This window comes from Jaculus jaculus, chromosome 2, assembly GCF_020740685.1.
Source record: "Jaculus jaculus isolate mJacJac1 chromosome 2, mJacJac1.mat.Y.cur, whole genome shotgun sequence".
NCBI classification, from domain to species: Eukaryota; Metazoa; Chordata; class Mammalia; order Rodentia; family Dipodidae; genus Jaculus; species Jaculus jaculus.
Genome location: NC_059103.1, coordinates 153,804,969 through 153,827,068, shown reverse-complemented (window position 1 = coordinate 153,827,068; position 22,100 = coordinate 153,804,969). Strand labels below are relative to the sequence as shown.

General features: G+C 36.8%; 1 pseudogene; it reads left to right on the top strand.

Annotated features, from left to right (window-relative positions):
• The window catches only part of LOC101601903, a 189,405-nt pseudogene extending 167,708 nt beyond the window's left edge, over nt 1-21,697 (top strand).
• Nucleotides 21,698-22,100: the final 403 nt, after the last annotated feature.

The following is a 22,100-nucleotide window of genomic DNA, read 5'->3' as shown; positions in this document are numbered from 1 at the left end:
ATTGTATTCTAGTTCCTGCTTCTGTGTCCTCTTCTCTATGTACCGCCAGCTCTGTGTCTCTGTGCCTCTTCTTCTTAGAGCATCAAACACACTGGATTAGGATCTGTCCTATTTCATATGAGGTCATATTCACAGGCAACAGGTTAAAACTTAAGTGTGTGCTTTTCATAGATGAAACCTCCAGATATTCTAAATATTTAGAAGACCCTTAGGTTATGAAAGAACCAGATCTCTTAAATACACTGTACAGTGCAATCAAATCCAACTAAACTAAAACAAACCAAAATAGTCAAAACTTGAGAACAAAGCAAGAATGATATCCCAGAACTTTACTGAAGTATGTGAGGATGGTGAGGATTCTCTGGGGATGATATAGCAGTGTCATGAGATATTTTTGCAGAGACAGGAAAGCCAGCCTTTAGATTATCTTTTTAAGTCAAATATGACAAAATTAAGAAACACAGATACAGAATGCTAGTGTGTGTGTGTGTGTGTGTGTGTGTGTGTGTGTATAATGTATATATATTATTAACATATTTAAATATCTTTCTTTCTAGACACAATACCAAATTCCTTCATTTATCTTATTTTCATATGAGAAATACACATTTTCTTAGAAGTGTTAAAATGATATATAATTATATTTATGTCAAGATAGGAGATATCAATGTCCTGACCTGCCAAAGATATTAAAAGTCAGCTACATGTTGTTGGAATGAACTTTGCAACTAGACACAGTTTATGGGATGATCATGATTTATTTCTGGCTTATAGATCCAGAGGATGTTCCATAATGCAGGGAAAAACTAGCCCCTTTTACATAGAATTATGCACAGGGGAATGCAAGTGTCAACCAAAAGAAACCACACTCCATGAATTCCAGGCAGAGCTCAAGCACTCTGCATATCTTTAGGCTGTAATTCACATCAGCCCTGAGTAAGACCTCAGGGCTGGACCCCAGGATCTTCCCACAGTGCCACCTATTCTGACCAGACAACATCTGGAAATGTAAGTTACAAGCTTTAATAAATTCCTGAATTTATTGGGGAACATCCATTCAGCTACCACATATAAGAAAAGCAAAGTGTGTGATCATTGCTTTTCTTAAGCATATATTCTAAGGTAAAGGCAGGCACAAGAAAGAAGAGGGAAACAGGAGAAAGTATCATTCTCTCACAGAGACTGAGAGGCCACCTTGGAAGAGTAGGAAGTGGTTTGATTTACCAGTCACAGTTCTCTTTAATTGTCTCTTATTTTCTTGTTTGAAAAACAGTTATTGAGAATTTCATACGTGTAGATAATGTACTTTAATCACATTCTCTATCATTACCCTCTCTTATTCCCCTCCCACTACTTCTGCACCCAAGACCTGTCTCACCTAGACCTCCACCTACTCAAGCCAACCATAACTTTACCTGTTAGATGAATCTATCACCCTGATAATCACAATGTCTAGTAGAGACTGTGTTTTGATGTCTCAATGTAGGATAAAAAAAGAATAGCAATTTGTCTCTAAAAAAATTTATAGGATAAGTAGATAATATGTATTAAGATGTTTTACAGATACTAAAATTGAATAAAATAAAACAATTATCAAGTAATATAAATTGGATATGCATAGCAAATTAATTAATTATTAATTAATTAATTAATTATTAATTATTTAATCCCATTATAAGAATATTTAAGTTTGTCTTTCTCTTTGTTGGACTGTATTAGATCTGCCACCTGGTCTTCTAGCTTAGATATTCTGTCCTCTCCTTCATCCATTCTACTGGTGAGATTTTCTACAGTTCTTTTATTTCATTAACTGTGTTCTTCATTGCTAGTAATTCTGACTGGTTTTTCTTTATTATTTCTATTTCCTTATTTATGTCTTGTATTGCCTTCTTTATTTCATGAAATTGGTGTCCTGCATCTTCTTTGATTCCTTTGATTTCCTCTTTGACTCCTTTGATTTGTTCTCTGACTTCTTTGAACATATTTACAATCATTCTTTTGAAATCTTTTTCAGGCATTTCCTCTAACTCGTTCTCACTGGAGGTCATTTCTGATGCATTAATACTTTTACATGGATTTATATCATCTTGCTTTTTAGTGTTTCTTGTGTTATAATGTATATATTTTTGCATCTTGGATTAAGTTAATGCTTGGATTTTCTAGCTAGCTGGGTATTCTTAGCTCTATCAATTGATTTGATGTTATATATTTTCAGGGTAGGAGCTTAAGGTGTTAGGTGTGGCTCTTAAGACTCTCAGAGTATCTACAAAGGTGCTCCTAGGGGTTGAGTTTCCCTGCTATGGGAGTATTCAAGTAGGCTGAGTGGAATAAAATACAGGTAGATTCTAAAAGTTAACTAAACACTGTACACATTCAATCAAAAACAGCCCCAAGTATGTATGCCAGAGTAGTTATTATAACAACCAGATCCTCTATCAACAAAGAGGTTAAGATTTCTGGTCTGTTGAGGGATCCAAGTCAGCTTGTTACCAAGTGAGACCCTTCCCTGGTGCAACCCGCTCGTTACCTTGGATGAGTTTGGTCTCAGTCAAGTTGCTGCCTGGGTTGTCGGGCTGCTGTTATGATTTCTGGAGCTGGGTACTGGCTTTTCCTGTTGGGCAAACCAAGCCTGGCAACTGTGGCCCTGCAGATCAGCACCCCTGCTGCTGGAACTGCTTCTGCCAAAGCTGCTTCTGCTGGGTTTGTCAGCAGCTGAACCTGCTGCTGCTGGGCCCACCACTGCTGCTGCCTCTGCTGCTGCTGCTGCTGGGTCCACTGCCACTGCTGCCACTGAAGCTGCTGCTGCTGGGTCTGCTACTGCTGCCGCTCCTGGGTCTGCTGCTGCTGGGTCTGCTGCTGCTACTGGTACTGGGTCTGCTGCTCTTAGGGGCTCTGTTACCTGTGCCAGAGCCGCTGATGTTGCTACCGGACTCTGCTCCTGCTTGGGTCCCGCTATCGGCCCAATTTACGTGGCCAGGTCCCGGGACCACTGCTCTGCTCGCTGGAGCTGGGGGAGGGGAGGGAGCCGCAGCTGCTCTGGTTCTCTCGCTGTTCCACATGTTCTTCTACCTCGTGGTCTGCTCCTCTGTTGCTTACTGCTGCTCTCCCTTCATGTTTCCTGAGTTGCAGAGAGCTCTGGTGTAAGTGGAAGCTCCCCGCACCTGGCTTTTCCTGTGGCTGGATCCAAGTCTGGTGGCTTTCTGGTGCGCCACTGTGGTTGGCAGAGCCACCAGGGCTGCTTTTGCCGGCCTGTGTGGGCTCTGGATTCTCTGGATCTCTTCTACTTCTTTGCTGCTGCTTCAATTTCCTATACACCTCACTTTTTAGTAAAAGTGTGTATTTTGCTGAGTTTTTTGGGGTCTTTTCCCCCCTCAGGCTGCTTTGGCATGGTACCTATGCCGCCATCTTAACCAGAGGTCCCCTTTGAGAATATTTAAGAACAGCATGAAAATATTTATTTTAAATGAACCATTTGAAATATTCAGAAAATAAACTTAAGCACCAGATTCTGTCTGATCTATGAAAAAATTATATCCCTTCAACTCATTTTCTGTTATTTTCTTGTGATACATATGTAGGATTTTTTGTGACTTCAAAATCTGAGAAATCCACCCCCCTTTGGAGATAGAGTAGTTTTTCATATCCTTTCTCCCAAATCTTATTTTATCTTTCCTTTATTTATTCTTTATCACAATAGCACCAGCTTTCAATCATGGCTAAGCACATATTTCAAACTCACTGGGAGCTACAACCAGTGGTTTTCATCTCTACTTTGGTGTCAGGAGCTGATGAATGGTAGTGGGTTTTCTTTTGCCTTATGCAGTGCCTTGTTCTCCATTGACAAGTTCAATAAATAGGAAGGAGTAAAGTCACCCAGCTGTACACAGAAAATATTTCCATCCTTTACTATACTGGTGGTTAAAAAAAATGCTCTGTTTAACTAAAGAAAAATAAACTTACAAGATGTTAAAAAAATCCAATATAGACAGGTCTTTGAGATGAACTTTTGCACCAGGCACGTTTTGGAGGAAGGGATTTTTATTGAAGCTTACAAATTCTGGGGAAGTTCCAAACTGGTAGCAATTTTCATTGACCATCTTGGACTTTTTTAAGCAATCTTTTTTGACCACATACATCACAAAGGCAAGGGACAGTTTATAATTAGCTTGAAGCTTTTCATCCCCATACAACCTTTTCTTGAAAGAAGAGATTAAAATCCAAGTATCCTCAGAGATCTTAAAAATACAGATTTTTTTTCTTTTTTTTTTTTTATTAGTTTTGTATTCAGCAAATACAGGCAGTTTGGTACCGTTATTAGGCTCATCAAGTGGCCTACCTCCTCCACATTGGACCCTACTTGTTGAGCTATATGGGTCGTGCATTGTGGGGTTAGCCCACAGTTATTAGTATGATAAATGTCTCTGCATATCATGACCCAACATGTGACTCTGACATTCTTTCCGCCCCCTCTTCCACAAAATTTCCCTGAGCCATGTTGGGTTCATTTTTGGTCTGCTTCAGTGATGAGGTGTTGGGGGCCTCTGAGGCTCTGGCTCTCTGATTTGGTAGGAGTTGATTTTTCTCTGTGTTGGTCTCCTTCCCCTTTGTGCTGGTATCTGGTTCATCAGGAAAACATCACCCTTGCTTGTTTTGCCAGTTTTGCTTAGTGTCAGCTGGGGTTCTTTTGAGGTATGATGGGGTGGCTCTCTCCTTAGGATGTGCATCCATCTGAAAAATAGAAGCATAGAAGCAGATTCTCCAATGGAGAGTAATTTAGCACCAGGAAAAATGAGATAAACCTTACTTTTTTTTTTTTTATAGAGAGAGTTTAATAGGTGTAGGCCCACTTGTAGCCCATGATTGATGGTAGCTTGATATTGGAGAGTGGGCTTATATTTGGATATGGTTCTGATTTGTTTCCCAGCACAAGTTATGGGTTCCTTACCACTGAAGGGATCAGGTAGCCAAATAAAGAGCAATTGGTTCCTCCCATGGCTGTGTGCCACTATTGCACTTCTGTGGGCATCACAACAGGTTATTTGCTACTAAGTAGGTTCTACCATGAGTTGCATGGACAGATATTGGTCATTTCCGCCATTCGCCCACGTAGCACCTTCTGGCACTAGACACGCTGACTGTATGGGGACTAACTCTCTCCTGGCTTCCAGCCATGCCATGCCATTTTACATGTCAGTTGAATATGGAGTCTTCAGCCATAGGGTCTTACCACTGATCTTTCGTGGGTCATCAAGTACCCTGACAGAAATCTGTTGTTCACTTAGGAAATCTTGTAGGTTTCTCTGATCAAAAGCTCATTTTGGGTGATAGCCCCATGGTGGTATTGGGAGTTACAGGTCAGTGCCCACTAAGAAAATGAGGAAAAAGATAACTAATATACAAGAGTTACAGAGACGAGAGAGCGAGGGAGAGGAAGAGGAAGTGGGAGGGAGGGAAGATGTAGAGGATTTAGGTTAGATTAAATCCTACCCTCTCCAGTGTCTTGTGGTTATGATGTTTCCTGTAAGGGCCTGGTGAAGGTTCAGCCATTTGGTCTGACTTTTAGGAAATAGAATTTTATGGTACCATTGCTCTTTGGGTCTAGATTAGTGTTTCCCACCCTTTTGATGCCCTCTCCTCCCTCCCCATCCATCCTAATGCCTAGTCCATGAGATGCTTGCTTGGTACATAAGGTATCTTGGGTAGATTCAGCTTAGGTGCTGTAGGTGAGTGAGACTATGTAGCAATTTTTTCTTTTTTTTTTGTGATTGGGTAAGTTCACTGAGAATGATCTGTTCCAGGTTTAACCACTTTTCCTCAAATTTCTTTGTGTCATTTTTCTTACTGCTGTATAGAATTCCATTGTGTAGATATACCACATCTTATTTATCCATTCTTCTAGTGATGGACATCTGGATTGATTCCAGCTCTTAGCTATTACTAATTGAGCTGCTACAAACATGATTGAGCAAATCTCTTTGGCCTGTGGTTTGAAGGTTTTTGCCAAATGGGACTCTGATCTTCTATGGCTAGATTTATGCTTATTGTCCTAAATAAATGATAATAAATTTCAATCTCTAAGGTATCTGCTATTTCAATGGTTAAAAAAATTATAATTAAAATGAAGTAGAAATTGCAATAGAAAAAATATTTATTTCAAAACATGTGTTACATTAAATGGAATCAAGAAACCAACATGTTCTTCCTTCCTTAAGTTACATATAATTGGCCCTTTGAAATTCTGACTTTGTAAAATGAGTTTATATTGAAAATATTTGAAAAGAGTTTTTTTCCATTTTGAACATAAATTTTCCTTGTCATTATTTGTCAACCTGCAACATAATGAGTATTCAAATAGTATTTATAGTGTAGTAACAATTATAAATATGTGAGAGCATATCCAGATATTATGCGTGAAGAATTATGTTATATGAACACCTGAATATCTCTTTTTTAACATCTTTGACAGACTTTGGAAGTAATTCCCAATGAAATCCCCTGAAAAAAAATCTACATTAAAAATTGAGTCAAAATTTCCAAATTTTACTGAAAAAAATTATGTTCTTTGTTCTTTGTTTGCCTATACCCGTTATTTAGTTATTTATTAACTAATTAATTTATTTTTGAGGTAAGGTCTCACTCTGTCTCAGGCTATCCTAGAACTCACTATGTAGTGTCAGAGTGGCCACGAACTCATGATGATACTCCTACCTCTGCCTCCCAAGTGCTGACATCAAAGGTATGTGCCCCCATGTCCAGCTTCCTTTGTTTGCATTTTTAATTGAAATGTTGAACAACTTATATATTAAATTCTACTTCCTCTACATTCATATAATAATAAAAGTCAATATCTAAAATAACTGGGAATTAAAGGTATTTTCATAAAATTAGAACAAAAAATAGTGACATTGCTCAGTGGCAATTGCTTTTAAAATAATAAAAATAATTCATTTTCTAGTAATTAAAGCTTATTATTCATATATACATTCTATTATCTAGGAACTTCAGATCTTTTTGCCTCAATATGCCTGGTCTGGAATTAGAATTGTGCATCACTATGGTGGCATCAATTATTAATCATGATGTTCCATCTTGGCTAACACATGCCTTACCTCATCATTGAGCTGCTGGTAAAAATGCTTGCACATAGTTTTAATTTATTTCTCAGGTATTCTATAAGTACATTTACCTCTATAGGATTGACCTGAGATATAGACAAAACCTTTTAAACTAGCATGTTATTTTTAATGGCATGTATTTTTGTTGAATTCAAATCTTAAAGTAATTTTTTCTTTATTTTATTTTATATGTTATTTTTAGAGAGAGTGAAAGAGAGAGATAGCAGAACATTGACAGACAGAGAGGGAATGAATTGGCATGTCAGGGCCTCAGCCACTGCAATGGAACTCCAAGTGCTTGCACCACTTAGTGGGAATGTGCAACCTTTTCCCTGCCTCACCTTTGTGTGTCTGGCTTACACGGGATCTGCAGAGTGAAACGTGGATCCCTAGGCTTTGCAGGCAAGTGCTTTAACTGCTAAACCATCTTTACAGCCCTTAAAGTTATTTCTGTCATTTAGTCAATTGGTCTAAACATGAATACAATATAAAACAAAGACAAGACATTAATAATTATCAGGAGTTGATACATAAATGACAGTGAAGAAGTAGGGCAAAGGAGATAGGTAAGGAGAAGACCAACAAAGGTTGTTTCCAGGAGCAGGTACTGGGGATGCCATTCTCTTTGACTTGAAAAGTTTCTGTGACAAGAGAATATTTGTGTTAAAATTTTTCTTTGAATATATTTTTTATGATTAAGTTTAATTATTTATTTTATTTATATTTGTACACATCAGTTTTCCTGGCACATGTTGGAATTAGTGTTTAAAAATATCAAATTTAATAACTAACCCGCAATAAATATGTGGTAGCAGAAAGTACTAAAACAAAACAAAACAAAAAAGTCTATTATGTTCTATTTGAAAACATTGCACTAAAAAGGAACACTGGTTATATCCACACAATCTTTACTGTGATTCAGCTGTGGCTATTTGGGTCACATAATTTAGGATTTTAGTTCATATAACTATGACAACATATATTTAGCAGTAATAAAATGATATTCATTTTAGAGTGTATAACTTTAACTTATTTCAATATACCAGATGATATTTCAGGTTTGTTTTCACTGATAACTCAAGTGAATATCAACAATTGCATTTGATGGCATATTTCTTCTTTTATGAGAGACAGAGAGAGAGAGAGAGAATTGTGCCATCAGGGCTTCCAGCCACTGGTAATATAACTCCAGATGTATGAGCCATCTTGTGTGCATGTGTGACCATCTGCACTTGGATTACCTTGTATATCTGGTTTATATGGGTTCTGGAGAGTTGAACATGGGTACTTAGGCTTTGCATGCAAACACCTTAACCACTAAGCAATCTCTCCAGCCTGATTGGCATGTATCATTTATCTCCTGTAACCTGGGAGAATCTTGTACCACTTTTGTATACAGTTGTATACAGTTTTGTCATACATCATTTTTCTATCATAGATTTTGAAGGGTTTAAGTAATGTTTCTTTAAGAATATGTCAAACTAGTATTTGCTTATAGATAAGATTCAGGCTGGACATATTTGGAAATCATTTCCCCTCTGCTTATCCATTGTTAATCAGTCCAATTTGGATTACTTGGGAACCTCAGTATATGCTGTATTCTCCACATGAATTCTATCTTTTTCATTACAAGTACAAAAAAACCTATACTATTGTGTATGTTCTTGTGTTTAGAGACGTTACTATGCTTTATCTAACAACTATTGTTTGAGGATCACAGCCTTCATTCATTACCATTATAAAGATTCATGACTATTTGGGAGGCTGCAAAATAGTGGGTATTTTTATTATTAACAACATATGTTGTATGGATACAACATGGGTGGTACCCTCTTTTCTCTTGTCCGTGGTCCCATTCCACTGGGGACCTTCCACAGTGGCGTTGCACGTATTCCTCATGGGTTTGTGGGTCATATGTTGCGGGAGCAGCAATCAGATGTTTTGAGGGGTATGTGGGGGGGGGGTGGGTGGCTCTGGGCATGATGTCTCAACCTGTGGTTCTTAGAATCTTTCCACCCACTCATCCTCAAAATTCCCTGAGCCTTGTTGTGAGCTTTAAGTCTACTTAAGTGATGAGTTTTCAGGAGCCTCTGGATCTCTGCTTTGGTAAGTGTTGAGTATCCTCAGAATCTGTCTCCACTCTGGCACTGATTGTCAGGTTCACCATGGAAGTAGGACTATTGCTTCTCTCCCCAATTTCTCTGTGGATTCATCTGTGGATTGTCTGAAGGGGTACCTTATCTCCTTTCGTCTTCCTACCTTCTGAAAAAGAATAGATTCTCCAATAGGTGAAGTCAGCATAGGTTTAATGAGATAAGCATTTTTAATTAAGGGAGAATTTGATTATTCATTCCTTGTTTTAGCCAAAGACTAGTGAAGGTGTGACAATGGAGAGCATAATCTTTTTCTCCATAGGATTCTGATCAGGTTCCCAATTCCAGATATGGTTTCCTCTACACTTAGCAGATCTCTTATCCAATCTGAAAGCTATCAGTTACCTATCAAGGCTGTGTGCCACTGTCACCCTGGTGTGTACATCCTGTCAGGGAGTTTGCTTCTGAGTAGCTTAGACCTCTGGTTTCTCAGACCATTGTTGGCCACTTTCCCCCCAGAGCTCATGTAGTTCTTTTCAGCACTAGAAGGGCTGCCTGGGCACTGGCTATCTTCCAAATTCCAGCCAGGTGTCTCTATGTTCTGTATGGGCAGCACATAGTGTCTTCAGAAATAGGGTCTTACCTTTTGCATCAAGCAGGAAATCAAATGCTTTGACAAAAACCTGTCCTATTTAGAGACTTCATCTGCCTGTCTGATCAAGAGCTCATTTGAGGAAGCCACCCATTTCTGGTACTGAAAGTTACAGGCCAGAGACAAAAAAAAAAAAAAAAAAAAAAAAAAAAAAAAAAAAAGAAAAGAAAAAAGAAAAAGAAAACATTAATTTTAGGCTTCATCCACTCTCTACTGGGTCCTTCTTTTCAAGTGCTCCCCCCTTACTCTTATTGAGGGTTCAATTTCAATCTTTTAGTGCATCTTCTAGGATAAATATTTCTATGTTACCAGGTCATTTTGGGTTGGTTTTGTGTTGTTTCCCCACCTTCCCCTCTCCTCAAACCCTTACATCGCAATTGTCTGGGTCTTGAGTTGCCTATCAGATATATTAGCAACTTGAGTAGGTCCAGATGAGGGGTAAAGATTAATGAAACCATAAGGCATTTGTCTTTCTGTGATTATGAGAGTTTGTTGAGTATGATCTGTTCCAAGTCTGTCTATTTTTCTACAAATTTCATTTTATCATTTTTTTCTTACCACTGAATAAAATTCCATTGGGTTAATATACCACACCTTTGTTATCCCTTCACCTAATGATGGACACATGAGTTGTTTTCAGTTTTTTGATATAATTCTTGTCATAAGGGGACACTTTAAGTGTGCTTCCTTAAATTTTGTACTTTTGTGAAAAAAAAAAATCATATGAACAGAATATGAGGGAACTGCAGCATTCCCAAAACCAACTAAACATCCAGATCATGGTCATACCAGAAGGAGAAGAAATCCAGGCCAGAGGCAAATAGAACACATGCATCAAAATAATTGAATAAAAGTTCCCTAATCTCTCCAAAGAGAGGCCCATCCAGACACAAGAACCACAGAATACCAAATGACAGACTCAAAGAATAAACTCTCCAAAACACATCATTGTTAAAACTCTCCACAGAGAAAACAAAGAGAGAGTGATAAAAGCATCAAGAGAGAAACAACTCACTGCATACAAAGGCATCCAACAAAATTACCTCAGATTTCTTATTGGAAACCTTGAAAGCCAGAAGGGCCTAGAATGGAAGCCTTCAAAGTCTAAATATTGGTTTTTATGAAGTTGTCACTGTTTTTGAGATTTCTTATATAGCATCTTAATCTCTCTTTACCTTTTGAATATTTAAAGGGATTTATCATGTGTAGTCCTGTGAAATATTTTTAAAAATTAATTTTTGAAAGGCTAAATTTGTACTGGCAATATTATACAGTTCCACTAGGTATTTGCTCATTATGAATGAAAATATACATATTCACAAAAAGAACTCCTTATGAATATTAATCACAACTCTCTTTAAAATGATCCCAATGTCTTTCAACAATCTGACACATGATTCTTCTGGTATCTTTTCAATGGAAACTATTCAGCAGTATAAATAGTTAACATATGAAACAATCATTTAAGGTTCAAAATAATTATTGTTAGCAAAAAAAAGGGGAGCCAGATATTGACAGGCATGATAGAGAACACTTGCAATTGCAGTTCTTGGGGTGTAGAGGCAGAGTAATCAGGAGTGGAAAGGTTACATAAGACCTTATTTCAAAAAAGATGAAAATGAAAGACATGCAAACATAAAATCAAATAAAAATAAGTGCACACTGAATGATTTCATTCTTACAAGTTGTTAGAATATCAAAATCTGAAAGAAAGACAGTTTAACCTAAGAAAGGACAGCACAAAGGAGGTGGGAAAGGAAGGATATACCCAGTGGTAAGATGTAATTTTTGTAGGATAATGCATATGGTCATGATCTATATCATGATGGTCATATATGACTTTAAGGTATAAGATATGTCAAATTTTATCTACTGTTAAACTTCAAATATATGCAGATTATATTATGTTCTACTGCAATGCATTTTAAAAAGAGTAAAAAATTTATAAAGGAGCTGCTTACAACCATGTCCAACTTTCACAGAAAGCAACATAATACCTTTTTAAAAAACATGGTAAAAAATTACCTGGTTTACCCAGAAGGCAGAAGTTATCTCTCTTTATCAAATCATTTCAATATACAAATATCTTTAGAAATATGATCTTGAACAAACTGCCACAGTATCTTTATTCATATGGAGTATAAAAATGCAAGTGGCTCAAAAATATTGTTTTCAAACATAATGTGGGATGTTGGCTTTCTCACATGTTGTTAACTTTGTTGACATGGATTGGCTCTTACACCTTTCAAATTCATGTTGTATATTTTTATTTCCTCCCTTTCATCATCTTTCCCCTTGTCTCCCTTACTTCTATCCTAGTTCCTTTCCCCCCTCTTGTCTATCATTCTGTTATCCCTTCTTTCCATCTTTCTTCCTCTCTGTCGTTCGCTTTCTGTCCCATCAGAAGTGATGTCTTTTTTATGTTGGATATAATAAGAGATTCTACTTTACTCTTTTCTCAGACTTGAGTTGGCTCATTTTCCAAAGATTCTTGAGTACTGCTTTGTGAGAAACTCATACAATCATAATTATTAAAAAAAACTCTGTCATATTTCAAGATTTTTCTTATACTTTTTCCATAGTTTATGCTCAAAAGCAACTGTGCATATGTATTAATCTCATAAGTGTTTTTTGTAATGTTTCCAGGCCAGTTTCTTTTTATTTCATCTTAGCTTTCTCTATTTAATAAACAAATACATATCTTCTTAAAAGATAACACCATTTTTATCAATTATTAGAGTTTGTTATTGACAAATCATCAGTTTTATATTTAATGTAAATGAAGAATGCATGGCTATAGATGTTTTAGTGCAGTTGATAACCAGAGAAAAACAGCCACCCCCAAAAAAAATTAATGGAAAGAATGAATATATATTTGAGTCCCACATAATACTGGATTTTTTTATTCAAGCAGTCACAACATTTATTTATAATATTGATTTCCATAAATTTAAAATAATTACTGGATCAAAAACCTTACTTATTATTGTAATTACCTTTGTGTTTCTGGGAGAAAATACATGACCAAAACATCTTATGGGAAGAGAAGGAATATTTTAGTTTACATACTCAGGAACAAGCTTAATATTGGCATAAAAATAATGGCAGAGCGTAGTCTAAACATCATATCCTATTATAAAACATCTTAGAAAACTTCAGCAAAAGAATGAGCTAAGTGCTGGCAAGGAGGAGCTGGATATAACAGCCCTAAGCTCAGCCCTGGAAAAACATTATCTATAGCAAACTTCTACCACCCCAATTGCTACCAGCTAAGGACAAAACATTCAAAACACATGATTTTATAGGCAACGTCTGATTCAAACAGCCACATATCACCAAAGCTTCCCCAAACTCATGACCATCTCAAGATGTAAAATTACATTCAGTCAGCATTTAAATTCCCCACAGATTTTACCAGTCCCTTCACTGTTCCGATATCCCCAAAGTCCAAAATGTCTTAACTGTGAAGCCGTAAAATCAAAACACAAGTTAAATACACATAGTGGCACAAAGTAAACATTCTTACTGACAAAGAAGGCATGAAAAGAAGCAGTGGCAAGACCAAAGGCAAGCAGGGAAAATATCAAAACCTATAGTGCTATGTCTGGCACAGAGGACCTTTGACAAATTCCTAGGGATTCCATTTCAACCCCTCTAGCGAGCTTTCCCTCAGCCCAGAAATATCTCCATTTTGAGCCAGTAGCACTTGTTGGCCGACTTTACACAGTCCAAAATTCAGGGGTATCCACTGCAATGTGGGTTTCCTAATAACATGGCCTTCCAGGGTCTCCACACAGAGATTACAATAACCCCATGTTATGTCATCTACTGGTCATGTTTAAAAAATTTAAAAAAAAAAAAAAAAACATGTTGGGTTTATTTTTGGTCTGTTTGGTGATGAAGTGTTGGGGGCCTCTGGGTCTCTGGATATATGATTTGGTAGGATATTTTGTGGAAGAGGGGGAAGAAAGAATGTCAGAGCCACATTTTAGGTCATGATACCCAGAGACATTTCTCCTCCCCATAACTGTGGGCTAACTCCACAATGCATATACCTCAACAACGAGGGGCCAGGGGGAGGGGGTAAGACATGGATGAGCCTAACAATGGTACCAACTTTGACTATTCACTGAGTACAAAACTAATTAATAAAAAAAAAATCCCATAAAAAACAAAACAACAACAACAAAAAGACATTTTAAATCCTGTGATCATCTCTCTACTGCAGTTACAATATTTTCATAGGACTAAGTTTTAATGTTTGAATTTGAATGTATGTCTACCAAAACCTAAGATATTTTATATTAAGATTAAAATTTAAATCTCTAGAAGCCTGCTGGATGAGCTTTCATTGGGAGCCAGTCTTTTAGTATAGTCTTAAGGTTTGTTCTGAGCCAGTTTGAGCCCTGGCTGTTTATGCTTATTGGTGCTGGCTATTGTCTCTCTGTTATCAATGCATACTAGAGTGAGCCAGCTTGTTCTACCATGATGAAGCTTCTACTGGATTCTTTAAGGCTGAAATAAACCTTTCCTCCCATAAGCTGCTTCTGGTCAGGTGTTTTACTAGGCAACAAGAAAGCAACTGCAACAAAGATGGACTACCAAATTCATTAATCCTGGTAGGAATAAAACTGACTTTAAAGAGCAAGGAAACTATGTTATCATTCTTCTTTCATGTCCCTTCTTTTAAAAAGGGTTAGCTTTCACCTACTACCCTACTGCAGAATAGCTGGCACCATCTCAGTGGTGGTAATCTCTCAAACAATTGGAGCTGACCTGGGCTTCAGTCTTTGACCCAGATTTTCATTTCTTTATGTTCCATGTTCTTCTGCTGTATGTTTCATCATTACTTTCCAAATTTACTTAAGTTCTAAGGACACAAATTGCCCAGTTCTTCCATAGTTCTCTACTCCTCATAAGTAAAGCCTCACAGTCCATAGTTCTTTCATCATTTGGCCTTTCATCTCTCACCAGGATGGTCCATCAAGCTGTGTTCAGAGTATTACAGGGCTTCACATATTCTAAACTTTCCATTCCTTCCAAGTTCCTCATGCAAATCAGTACTAAAAGTTTAAAATCCACATAGTCAGATATCTACCAGCAATAACCCATTTCATCTGATACTAATTTTGGTTTTTAGATGCTTTCTAATTTCTGGAATGAAACACCCAACCAAAATCTGCTGATGAGACAAGATGGCTTAGTTTTGCTTATATTCTCAAGGGAAAGCTTAACAATGACAGGATACAAATGGCACTACAGAGAATAGACCCCCTCTGCCACACTAGATGGAAAATAGCAAACAGTGACCCTAGCTCTGGAAAGTGGGTGTTGGCTATAGATCCCCTATACCCACCCCCTAGCAAAATAACTTTCTGCCCAAATCTCCACCTCCCAAATTACCACAAGCTGGGGATCAAGCATTCAAAACATATCACTCAGGAGCCATTTCCAAAATATAAATAATAAATAAAATGTGAGATTTGGGAGATATCTGATTCAAACTACCACACCAATAGCATATCATATCAACACATTTTTATATTTCATGAATATAATGTAATAGTATAATATAACATTTATATAATAAATATATGAACCACAAATATTTGAATTTCAGCACAGTGTGGTGGGCCAAGTCGGTCAGGTGGAGGGCATCAGGTACAAGTGCAATTATAAAGTGAAAGTAGAAACAGTAGAGTTCATAGTGAGACCAGGAGAGTATGACAATAAAATTATTACAGTAAGGACTAAGTTAATTTTTAAAAGTACATTTTCTTACACTTGTTTGCATTTTATTGGTTTATTAGTGGTTTCCTAAGGAGCTTATATTTTTACCAACTCTTGATAAATTTTATATAATAATGTATTTGTATCTATTTTATGCTAATAAGTGAAAAAAATAGCCTAGTCCCTCTATACATTTTATGCAGTCACAGCTTAATTTACTTTCTCATAATTTTTGATATTTCTAGGCTACATATTAATCTACAACTTTTTTCAAATAGTCACAAATCTCTAAAAAGTTGATTCACTTATATCTGAAACCCTGCATTTCAAATCTGTGTCTCTTGGGTCAGTTTTACTTTGAATATATAATGAATATGCATATGTAGGTGTTTTTGTATGTACATAAATGTGTGGTAAAAATGAACAAGGACTCAGAGAATCTACAGGTATTTAGATTTTTCATAAGATATAAAGCTTTGTGTATTTTACCTTTTGGGGATTAAGTTTTAGCACTTATAAACGCTAGATAAAATATGATTCCTGAGGCTTTCTTTAAGACAGTCCATTACAAATATTTAATAAACTGGGCACGGTGGTGCATGTCTGTCGGGCTCCTTTCCAGGCAGGTAGGTAGTGCCGAGGGAAGGACCAGTCCTGTTGGTTCCTCCCTAGGGGTTGAGGGGATGATGAGCGTTGGACGACCCAGACCTCTCCTGGCCACTGGAGAAAAACCACACTGAGTCGGGAGTCTTTTTGATGTAGGAACTTGCAGAAAAAACTCGCTTCATTACTTTGAGCAGTTGCCTATATCATGTTGGGGATGAAGGCGGGGATTTTAGGATGAGGGGAGAGGTAAGGGCCAATAGTAAACTTTAACTATTGAAATGGTAATTACAATTTCCATGCTGAGGTGGCAGGCCAGAAGCCATTTGGCGTCTTGCTGAGTTCTAGCTGGCCAGAGACAGGTTGCCAAACTTTAGCTAGGCTCAGGAAGTTCCACTAGGTCTCATGCCTTGGCCTTTCAGAGCCCAGTACATGCCTTTAATCCCAGTACTAAGGAGGCAGAGGTAGGGGGATCACTGTGAGTTTGAGGCCACCCTGAGACTACATAGTAAATTCCAGGTCAGCCTGGAAACCCCTACCTCGAAAAACAAAATAAACAAAATAAATAATAATAATAATGGTTTAGATCATCTACTTAAAATATAATTAGACTCCAGTTCATGATGCTTTGTTTCTATATGTATTATTTTCGTAAGTACTGGAGATAAAGCTCAGTGGTACAACACTGGCATAACATATATATAAGGCTCCAGATTAAATTCCTAGAACAAGAAAACTTCTAATATTTCTGTCTACGTTTATCACAAGTGCTTGAATTGTAGTTGTATTCACCTATGTCAGATATTCATACTTTGATTGTTATCTTAGTCTGTTTTGCATTGCTGTAAGAAAATGCCTTACAGGGGGTTATTTCTATAAAGCAGAGATTCATTTATTTAAATATTAGAGTCAGAGAAGTCCAGAATCAATCAAGGAGGCTTGCGTGGCAAGATTCTTCTTCTATCATGATAAATTCACATACATAGGGGAGAGGGGTGAGAGGAGAGAGAAAGAGAGAGAGACAGAGAGAGAGAGAGACAGAGAGAGAGATATCAAATACAAGATATAAGAAAGGACCAAGTTTGCTTTTATACCAGACCTTCTGTAATGATAATCAACACATTTGGGTGATGACATGAACTATCCATGAGGCAGCCCCCTTATGATGTAACTACCTTTTAATATTTTTCAATATGGCTCTATCTGCAATATGATTTCCTGTTATAAAACTTATGAAATCATTTTAACAGTTCAGTTGTATTCAATTCCACACACTACTACTACTACTAGTAATGTTTTTGTGTTATTACAGCATTTTATGGGTAACGACTTTTCAAGCATTATTTCATTAAGATTTTTCAAAAGTCTTTAAGGATATGAAATTACATTTTAGTTACATAACATTAAAATTAATAATAAGTTTTATTTTGGAAATGTTTAATAAAGTATAATATGCAGCAATTTCCTTCTGATATTACTCTTCCAAATCTTAGTTAATCAGATGAAATTTAAGCTGCATCACTATCCTTCTGCAAACAAAAGGAGAGTTTGATGGAAAATACTTACCAGTATAGTTCTTTTCTCTGTTGGCACAATTTCTTTATGGGATTTAGGATAGAGGAGGTCCTAAAATAACCTGATTTACTTTATATGACATTTTGAGATAATCCAAAAAAAAAAAAAAAATCCCAGAAAAACAGGGGAGTGGGTACATTCTGTCTTGCCTCTCCTAAGATGTGTAACATTTAATGTATCAGATCATTAAAAATAATTGCATTGGAGCTGCTAAGATTCAGAACAAGAAATTAGCTGATGCAGTTTAAAAATCACTGTATTTAATCTTGAAGGATGAAATAAAGTTAGCCTGCATTTACTTTGTTGTTGTAAGAATGAGAATTGAACAACTATCACTATATTCATAGTGCCAATAATTCTAGTCTGTAACACTTCTGCACAACATAATTCTTATTTTTACAAGACAACACATTATAACAATTTAATTTTCAAGTATTTGAAATGTGTTTATTATGATCCAAATATTTAGTTAAAAAGTCAGTTCAGGAGCCTCCACATGTGATATATATTGACTTTCTATTCTGTATATAAGATAAAGTGATTGTATGCCTTCATTTTCTTATAGCTAACAAAACAATGTTGTGAAGTCAGGAAAATAAAGGGTTTTTTTTTTATTCACCTTCGTGTTTTATTTTTAGATCTTATATTCAATAGTATATTTCCAGTTATATTACAAAATATAACATGAGGAGAGTTTGCTTAAGGCCTATGACTACCAGCTTGGGACTAAAATACTAGTGTTTCTAACAAACATGATGATTAACTTGAGCTGTCTTTATTTTTATAATAAAGTCAGTCTGATACAGTTGTAATAACTTGCTTTTAAAATTTTTTATTATGAAATAATAAAGCCAACATAAAATGTTTTATAAACACTGTTGGAAAGCCCCAAACAACTAAACTTGATTTAAAAGTTGTCTGGAAAATATTAATGCCATGTGATAGCTCAGTATTTTATATCAGATGTTATATGTATGCATTAATTTGGTATGTAATAGTTTTCCAATGATTCTTTTGCTTCTTGGACATGGTTTCAGCAGTTTGTTCTGCCATGAGTTGCCATGATGTGCTTCCTCACTGACTACCTCAAATCACTCCCACATGTCAATTCATCTGAAATTTCCAAACTAAGAAAAAAAAAATCTTTCTTCCTTACAAGTTAATTATCACAGATATTTGATTCAGTACCTGAAAGTTGGTCAATGTATGCTTTCTGCTTATTTACATTCTTATGAAGAACTATATGTATTTCATAGAGAAATAAAAACATCAGTCACAGTAACAAGGATAAAGCAAATTAGCTATAACTATGTAAATGGAGAAAAAAATAAGAGTATCAAGGCTGAATCTATACTTAAATTGGAGTAGTTAGGATCAGATATCAAGGCACTTATCAGCAAAATATGAGGTCCATCCATGAGATGACAACAGAGGAAAATATAATAATATGGAACTATTTTCATCCACAGTGAGAAGGTGGAAAAGGCAATAACAGGTTCAGTCACATATATTTTATGAAGCTGGCTCAGGAGCCCTTAGAAGAAAACTGACATGAGAACAGTGAACCAATCCCAAACAACCATGTATATCCATTAGTTCATGTGATAATCAACAAATCCTCCAGATTAAAATCTGGTGAATACAATCAGGAAATGGTCACATTTAGAGAGGTCAATAAGCTAGAATCCTGTCACAGAGTGTTGATGTCACATAAACCCAGAGTACTGAGGACTACTGCTCATTCTTTTAACTTTTGGTATTTACTAGGAGACAGAGAATGAACAGGCAGGGTACTGGTATTGGTTCGCCTTAGATTACAAATGCAAGAAGTGGGGAAACAATGATTAAGAATCCCTGACAATGATTCTACTTCAACAGCTAAAGTAGTATCTAGCATAGAATTGTGCAAAGTATTGTTTTTGCACCAAATGCAAAGCCCAGCCATTATTTCTGCATTCCCAAATTCTCAACCTTAAGGAAATGTCTTTATATATGTACATATGCACATTCTCAGAATGCATAACAAAACAATATACAGCAAAGGCTTTAGAGGGTGGGGAAATGGCTCAGTGGGTAATAGTGCTTCTCTTGCAAGCATGAGGGTCTGAGCTGGCAGGATTACAAACTTCAGCACCCAAATAAGAGCCAATAGGGCCACAGCATGTACCCCCAGTCCTGCTGGAAGCAGAGGCTGAAGGATCTCTAGTTATCACTTATCATCCAATCTGACAAAAAGAAAAAAAAACGAAAGAGAGAAAGAAACAAACAAAGAAAGAAAAATAAAGGAAGAAAGACAGAAAGGAAGGAAGGAAGAGGCAGCTTTGGATTGAGAGAGAAAGTCCTAAATATCTCAAGGAAGCAATATACGAAGAGCAGGAAAAGAGGAAGAGTCCTGATATTTGGCTCTCACAAGTCTGTGCATGGGGCACAGCATCAGCACACACAGAAGCATACTCAGTGCATATACGCACCACACATTCTACGTACACTCAAACAAAGGGGCATTAACTCTTCATAACATATACATTATTTACTATTCTCAGTTTTACCGAGTGTGTAAATGATGATTTTTTTTTCATGTCTGCATGTATGAGGCACACATGTGTATCTGTATGCATGGTCCCATGTGTTTGGACATGTGTGTGTCAGTGCCTATGCTTATGTGTACCTGTGTGTGTAGAGGCCATAGGCTAATGTCAGCTGTCTGTCTGTATCTCCCTTCACTTTATTTACTGAGACAGAATCTCTCATTTCAACCACGAGTGTGCTGACACAGTTAGATTAGTGGGCCAACTTGCCCCAGCATCACCTGAGATCCTCACACTTGCATGTCATGTGCTTTATCCACGGACCTGTCAAACTAGTCCCTGAAACTACCAATTTTTGAGCTAGAAAAATTAGATAATTAGTTCCAAATCATGCTTGCAAAACATAGTAAACAACTACAATTTTGATTATCTTGAGATCCTAACCTTATTCCATAGATGCACCAGAGGTAGTTGAACAACAGAAAAAAAGTTTCTTAGATGACTAATAATGCCAGATATACTGTTCTTGTTTTTGCAATGGTTCATAATAACCCATAAACTTTACTCATAACAAGTAAAAGAAATTAAAGAAGACTCTCCCTACTAAGAGGTTATGGGCACACTGCTCCCTACTGATTTCCTGAGTCAGCATTATCATGGTGCCTCCAGCTTCTATCCAAATGTCTTAGCTATTATAAGTCTATGGGAAAAATACTAGATGTTCTTCTTTCCAAAGCCACTGGATCAGACGTAGGCATTGCCAGTTGTTCACTAGTTTATTCTCTATCATTCAGCCCATCCATCCATCAAAATGTGGTTTCACCACTCATTATATGCTAAGCCATATTTTCTATATGCTAAGCTAAGTTTCTATGGTTCAATGTTAGATAAAGTAATTACCTCTGCTAGCTTCTAAGCCATTGGATATAAACACAAAAGCTTGGAAAGAAAGGAAGCAATGGACGGAAGGAGGAAGACCCAGAGAGCAACAAGCATCTTGAGGTAGTCAAAGACAGAATGTAAGTAAGTATTGAGGTTGGCCCAATATCATGAGCAAATACAATGGACAGCAGAAGATAAGAAGTGGGAAGAGGCAGGAGGACATGACGACATAATTGTTGTCAATTTCTTTTCACCCTGAGAAAAAGAAAAAGAAAATAGAAACACCTCAAAAGCAAATAACTAAACTTTTTTAGTATTCACTTTAGCAACTACTGAGATTGCATATGTTAATCTCAAAATTTCTTAATTAGCCAACCTTTTATGTTTTTTTCCAAACAAGATCAGACGTCACACTGTTCTAGAGGGGACGCTTCAGACAGCGAGGACACAGCAGCACGGGATGCAGAAGCTAACCCAGCCCCTGGATGCATTGTGACCGCATTCCTGAGAAAGAAATGACTGCTTCTGACTGTGGTCTTCAGAGCTGCGTTACCTGAAAAATAACACTTTGGAACCTTGAAGAACAGATTCGATTTCAAACATGCCAAAGCCTGGGAAGATCTCCTGGCCAAGAATAAAATAAGACACTTTGTCTATGCCACAGTGCTCCTGTGGAAAGCACATAAGCTATATGGAAAGAAATCAGTGGAGCAGAACCTGTTGAAGACACATTCCAGCTTAAAGAGAAGAGCTTTGATGAAAAAGCTGCCAGTGCTCTTCAGTACAAACACAATGTGCTAATAAACCCAGCACTCATCAACAGGAATGATTTCCATTATTATTATTATTTAACGTATTAACTAATTTTAATTGTATTTACTTTACCATTGTTATTGCTTTTTGGTGTGTATGTGTGTGGTGT